We start from the raw sequence: 7,121 nt of genomic DNA on the forward strand, positions 1-7,121 counted from the left end.
TAAACTTGGGTGTTTATAAACCTATTGGCCACAAAGACTTTGTTATACATGATTCAGTGGGTTTTTCTCTTGCAAAGGAATTACATTTATCTTTATGAAATTTGGATAAGTTATTTATTTATTTATTTATTTATTTAATTTTTTTGACAGGCAGAGTGGACAGTGAGAGATAGAGACAGAGAGAAAAGTCTTCCTTTGCCGTTGGCTCACCCTCCAATGGCCGCCACGGCTGGCACGCTGCAGCCGGTGCACCGCGCTGATCCGAAGGCAAGAGCCAGGGGCTTCTCCTGGTCTCCCATGGGGTGCAGGGCCCAAGCACCTGGGCCATCCTCCACTGCACTCCCTGGGCACAGCAGAGAGCTGGCCTGGAAGAGGGGCAACCGGGACAGAATCCGGCGCCCTGACTGGGACTAGAACCCGGTGTGCCGGCGCCGCAGGCGGAGGATTAGCCAAGTGAGCCATGGTGCCAGCCTTTGGATAAGTTTTAAAAATTGATTAAAAAATTGAGTTTGTCAAAATTTTCTGCTACCCAACAGAATTTTCTTGTGTTAATCCAATTACTTTATTTTGCAAAAACAAGAATCACAGTTTACTTTGCTGTGGTCCTTATGGACATCATGAGAGAGTTACTTTTTTCTTGTATTTGGTTTGTTGGATGATATAGTAGTTATAATTTTTATATTTGAAAATAATGACTATGATTCCAGAATGGCCAGTTGAAGATAGAACTAACTGTTGCTTATATGTACTATCTTACAGCATGCTTTCCTGAATTCCTTTTGCGTTTATAGAGATGAGGATTCTTATTAGATGTGATAGCAGGGGCTGTAGGAAAGTGGAAATAAAGTCCATGCATTTTTCAATACAATTAGTAAGTAAACAAAAAGCTGTAAAATCATAACACTTAGAAATATTGACTTAATTAAAATAAGAGATAGCTAAAATAGTTTGGAACAATTACCAGCAGAGAGAGGAATTAGGGAAAAGGGACAGAGACAACTGATTCTTATTATGAGCCTCCCATTTCATTTTGTAGCCATATAAATGTATAACTTTCAGTATCTTTTCAGAAGGGACCAGGACACAGATAGTATCTAACTTCATAATTAGTTTTGAGTTGGACAACTATGTAATTGTGCTGCTACAAAGCAGCAAAGAAGTCTGTTAGAGAAGTGTATATAAAATATTATTTGTACAAGGCAGAATGCCTAGTTAAAACAAGAGAGTCACCTAAAATCCTTCAGTAAAGTGATTAGATAAAAGGCATTTTTTAAAACCTTACTAAGCTAGGGTAATGTTTCTAATAAGTAAAATAGAATTATCACTAATAAAAGTTCAGTGCTCAAGTCTGCACCCAGCTGTAGTTAATGATTAAACCCTAGAGGTTTGCTATTATTAATTCCTAAATGCTAAATGACCATTTAATTATATCCGTGTCTAAATATAAATCTTATTTACTACTTTGAGTTCCATTGGGAAGGAAAAAAAAGGTCTGCTTCCCTCCTGGATGTTTTGGTTTCGGAGCAGTTGCTGAGCAGACCAACAACAGTTAGGGCATACGCTATGCTCTGGTCAAAAGTCAAGGCTAGGCCACTACAAATGGCTCTTAATATTCACTTATCCTTATTCTGTAAAAAAAAAAAAAAATTGTTAGTGAAACGGTGCCAACGTCTCTGAGGTGCCATCTTTGGCTCTGGCCCAGGAGCCACCCTGTACACTAAGTTCGGCCTCCCCAGGACCCAGCCTGGCTTACTAGGAATCAGGTGACCAAATGGCAACTCCACCCCCACTCTAAAGGGATTCGCTGTTCCCATCCCTGCAAAGCTATAACAAAGTCTGCCTTTCAACACAGGCCCTCTTTTCGCCCTCTCCCTCCAGCCTGTCGGGTTTCCCTGCACCCGACAATAAACCTTTAACCCCTGTGTGTGGCCTTTCAGCTGTAGAAGAAAATGGCTCAGCTGCTTTCAAGTTAACAAGTCACCCGTTCACCCATCCATTCATGCATGCCCGCATTTATGCATATGGAATGGCTTGAAAAAGTTCATAGACAATGCATACTACTTTAAAAACTTATGAATTTCAAAATCTTTGCATTAAAATACACTTGTCTTGGCCGGCGCCGTGGCTCAACAGGCTAATCCTCCGCGTTGCGGCGCCGGCACACCGGGTTCTAGTCCCGGTCTGGGGGCCGGATTCTGTCCCGGTTGCTCCTCTTCCAGGCCAGCTCTCTGCTTTGGCCCGGGAGTGTAGTGGAGGATGGCCCAAGTGCTTGGGCCCTGCAGCCCATGGGAGACCAGGAGAAGCCCCTGGCTCCTGCCTTCAGATCAGTGCGGTGGGCGGGCTGCAGCGCGCCAGCCGCAGCGGCCATTGGAGGGTGAACCAACGGCAAAAGGAAGACCTTTCTCTTTGTCTCTCTCTCTCACTGTCCACTCTGTCTGTCAAAAAAAAAAAAAATACACTTGTCTTTTTTTTTTTTTTTTTAACTTTTATTTAATGAATATATGTTTCCAAAGTACGAATAATGGATTACTATGGCTTCCCCCCCATACCGTCCCTCCCACCCACAACCCTCCCCTTTCCCACTCCCTCTCCCCTTCCATTCACATCAAGATTCATTTTCGATTATCTTAATATACAGAAGATCAGCTTAGTATACATTAAGTAAGGATTTCAACAGTTTGCTCCCACACAGAAACATAAAGTGAAAAATAATAGATGATTTTTTTTTAATGATGATGAAATCAGATCAGACCTATTGTCATGTTTAATCCCAGTGAGAGTCAAGTTGGGAGTTGATAGTTTCTTTTCTTTTCTTTTTTTTTTTTTTTTACAGAGGATCAGTTTAGTATGCATTAAGTAAAGATTTCAACAGTTTGCACCCCCATAGAAACACAAAGTGAAATATATTATTTGAGTACTCGTTATAGCATTAAATCTCAATGCACAGCACATTAAGGACAGAGATCCTACATGAGGAGTAAGTGCACAGTGACTCCTGTTGTTGACTTTACCAATTGACACTCCTGTCTATGGCATCAGTAATCTCCCTATGCTCCAGTCATGAGTTTCCAAGGCTATGGAAGCCCTCTGAGTTCTCCGACTCTTATCTTGTTTAGACAAGGTCATAGTCAAAGTGGAGGTTCTCTCCTCCCTTCAGAGAAAGGTACCTCCTTCTTTGAAGACCTGTTCTTTCCACTGAGATCTCACTCACAGAGATCTTTTGCCAGAGTGTCTTGGCTTTCCATGCCTGAAATACTCTCATGAGCTTTTCAGCCAGATCTGAATGCCTTTAGGGCTGATTCTGAGGCCAGAGTGCTATTTAGGACATCTGCCATTCTATGAGTCTGCTGAGTATCTCACTTCCCATGTTGGATCACTCTCCCCTTTATTTATTCTATCGGTTAGTGTTAGCAGGTACTAGACTTGCTTATGTGCTCCCTTTGACTCTTAGTCCTTTCATTATGATCAATTGTGAACTGAAATTGATCACTTGGACTAGTGAGATGGCATTGGTACATGCCACCTTGATGGGATTAAATTGGAGTCCCCTGGTATGTTTCTAACTCTACCATTTGGGGCAAGTCAGCTTGAGCATGTCCCAAATTGTACATCTCTTCCCTCTCTTATTCCCACACTTATATTTAACAGCAATCACTTTTCAGTTAAGTTTCAACACTTAAGAATAACTGTGTATTAATTACAGAATTAAACCAGTCATATTAAGTAGAACAGACAAAAAAACTACTAAGAGGGATAATGTATTAAGTTGTTTATTAACAGTCAGGGCTATGCTGATCAAGTCACCATTTCCCATAGTGTCCATTCCACTTCAACAGGTTTCCTTTTTGGTGTTCAGTCAGTTGTCACCGATCAGGGAGAACATATGGTATTTGTCCCTTTGGGACTGGCTTATTTCACTCAGCATGATGTGTTCCAGATTCCTCCATTTTGTTGCAAATGACTGGATTTCGTTGTTTCTTACTGCAGTATAGTATTCTAAAGAGTACATATCCCATAATTTCTTTATCCAGTCTACCGTTGATGGGCATTTAGGTTGACAGGCAGAGTTAGTGAGAAAGAGAGAGAGAGAGAGAGAGAGGTCTTCCTTTTTCCATTGGGCCACTCCCCAAGTGGCCACTACGACCGGCACTGCGCCAATCCGAAGCCAGGAGTCAGGTACTTCTCCTGGTCTCCCATGGGGTGCAGGGCCCAAGCACTTGGGCCATCCTCCACTGCCTTCCCGGGCCACAGCAGAGAGCTGGACTGGAAGAGGAGCAACCGGGACAGAATCCAGCGCCCTAAGCGGGACTAGAACCCAGGGTGCTGGCACCGCAGGTGGAGGATTAGCCTAGTGAGATGCGGCGCTGGCCCATACACTTGTCTTTTAATTCCATCTTCCCACAAATGTTTTGAAGAACCCTGTACAGGAAGTACACCCCATAGACCTTAACTGAGTAAGCAATCCCATTTCTGCGAATTCACACCTTGAGCTAAAAGAGGTTTATGGTAAAGTGTGTGTAGAGGTTAGCTCAAAGTGTGCTTTTGTTATTATTTTCTTTATATAGCTAGTTTGTAAAGTAGGTGCTGGTAAAATATGACTGAAAATATGGATGATGAGAGACCATATCACAGAAAGTCTTGGAGGCTATGCTAGGGAATTAGAATTTCTTCAAAGAGCTGGAAGGGCACTTAGGGATTTGAAGCCGAGTATTAATCATCTGTGTTGAATAATGGTGTATAACAAATGCCCTGCTACTCACACTCACTACGGAATGACTGGCATGATGCTGAAATACACTTGGTGAATTTTTCAGAGCGCTCCAGTTTGACAGTGCAAACGCTGAGTACAATCGTTAGTGTCTGCCTTCAATTAACAGCGCACTGCCCCAGGGGAGAAATGAAACTTAAGTTCCATGTGTTCTCTTCAAGCAGTGACACTGCTACTGAACTTTGCATACTGATGGCTGCTCTAAGACAGTATCAGCACAAGACAAAGACAAATGGGATCACATTCTTCAAACGTGAACAAGAAGTGAATCAAAGGGCGTGTTATTCTTTTCCCTGCTCTCTGAAAACAACAGCTGATGGAGCCAAGGGAGGGCAAAAGTGGGGCTGGAAGAGCAGGAAGCTACTTTTTGCTGACAAACATGGTTTCTGGATAAGGTCTTGCCCATAAATACGCAATGAAGGGTCAGGATGGCCAAGGAACGGTTCTCCAATCTTTGGTATAAAAAGAACCTCGGCAATTTTCCTCATTATTTCTGCATGATGGCACAAAAATTAGTTGAGATGAAATGCCGTTTTGAATTTATCTTCCTGGCAGTTCCTAAACTTCTTAGCCCTGGATTCACAAAGAGCACAGGAAACTAACACTGACTGAACACCTGCTAAGCAGCTTTCTCCTGGGTAATTTCCTTAACACTGAACTCGGAAAATTGTCCAGTCTTCTCCTACCCATCTCTTCCCTAGCCATCTATGTATCTTCCTAAGCAGAAAGATGTTGGAAATGTCCAATGGCCATTTGGTTTCACGATGAGCTTCTTTTATGCTGTTGTTGCTGCCCCAATTTTGAATTGCACGGTGGCATTCTGCATCCTTGTTGGGGTGCAGTCTGATTTTATATCTAACACATTAGGCAACTCATCCATAAAGTGCATTAGAGGTAGGTAAAGCCACTTGGAAGAGTAAAAGATTGGATAGCCTTCCTGGACAGGAAACACTGGTCCCTTTTACACCAGAGTAATTGCAGGTGAACCTACAAGCTGGAGCCTCAGAAAGTGAATGTAACGTTCCGACGTCGCAGTATCTGACAAGGCTGCTGCCTCTGCGTGTGTTTTAGATGGGCCACTGCTGGGTGCCACATGGCAAACAGATTTCTCAACTTCCTTCCAGATAAAATGATCTCTGTGTTCGTGTAGGTCACCCAGGGCTCAGCAGGTTGTGACCGCCAGAGAGAAAGAGTATTTGACAACATACCACAAGACACACATACTAGTCATTATTATTTTTTATACACTTGAATTTTTTAAAATTTAAATTAGTGGCTTTTCGGTCCTCCACCTGCAGTGGGTCCGCCACCAGGATGTAGATCTTTGTAAGAGCCTTTACGGGGAAGACCATCACACTCGAGGTTGAACCCTCATGCGCAATAGAAACTGTGAAGGCCAAGATCCAGGATAAGGAAGGAATTGCTCCTGATTGGCCAAGACCATTCTTTGCGGCACGCACCTGGAAGAAGACAGATGGACTTGATCTGACTACAACATTCCGAAGGAGTCCACTCTTGACCTTGGGTTGAGATGTTGTGGCGGTGCCAAGAAGAAGAAGAGGTCTTACTCCACTCCCAAGAGGAATAAGCACAGAAGAGGCTGAACGCTCTGTCCTAAAGCACTATACGGTGGACAGGAATGGCACAACCAGTCACCTGTGCGGCCAGTGCCCTTCAGATGAGTGTGGCGCTGGAGTGTGTGTGGCCAGCCACTTCAACAGACATTACTGCTGCAAATGTGGTCTGACCTACCGCTTCAACAGACCAGAAGACAGGTAATTGTATACGAGGAGTTAATAACAGACATTAACAGCAGGGCGGCGCTGTGGCGCAGTAGGTGCAGTAGGCTAAGCCTCTGTCGGCAGCACTGGCATCCCATATGGATGCTGCTTGGAGTCCCGGCTGCTCCTCTTCCAATCTTGCTCTGCTGTGGCCTGGGAAATCAGCAGAGGGTGGCCCAAGCCCTTGGGGCCTTGCACCCGCATGGGAGACCAGGAAGAAGCTCCTGGCTCCTGGCTTTGGATGACCCAGCTCTGGACCATTGCAGCCAATTGGGGAGTGAACCAGTGGATAGAGGACCTTTCTCTCTATCTCTCCCACTCTGACTATAACTCTACTCTCTACCTCTCAAATAAATTTAAAAACAAACAAAAAAAGGATGTTAACATTAAAAAACTTTAATTAGGAGCGAAGGCTGTGGCACAGTGGGTTAAAGTCCTGGCCTACAGCACCAGCATCCAATATAGGCGCCAGTTCGAGTCTTGACTGTTCCACTTCCAATCCAGCTCCCTGCTAATGTGCCTGGGAAAGCAGTGGAGGATGGCCCAAGTCCTTGGGTCCCTGCATCTACGTA

At 43.9% G+C, this 7,121-nt stretch overlaps 1 pseudogene; it reads left to right on the forward strand.

Moving 5' to 3' along the window:
* Nucleotides 1-6,082: 6,082 nt before the first annotated feature.
* On the forward strand, nt 6,083-6,547 carry LOC149126106 (ubiquitin-ribosomal protein eS31 fusion protein pseudogene; annotated as a pseudogene).
* Nucleotides 6,548-7,121: the final 574 nt, after the last annotated feature.

The sequence above is a fragment of the Oryctolagus cuniculus genome, chromosome 6, assembly GCF_051225735.1.
Source record: "Oryctolagus cuniculus isolate XC-2025 breed Fujian yellow rabbit chromosome 6, ASM5122573v1, whole genome shotgun sequence".
Lineage (NCBI taxonomy): Eukaryota > Metazoa > Chordata > Mammalia > Lagomorpha > Leporidae > Oryctolagus > Oryctolagus cuniculus.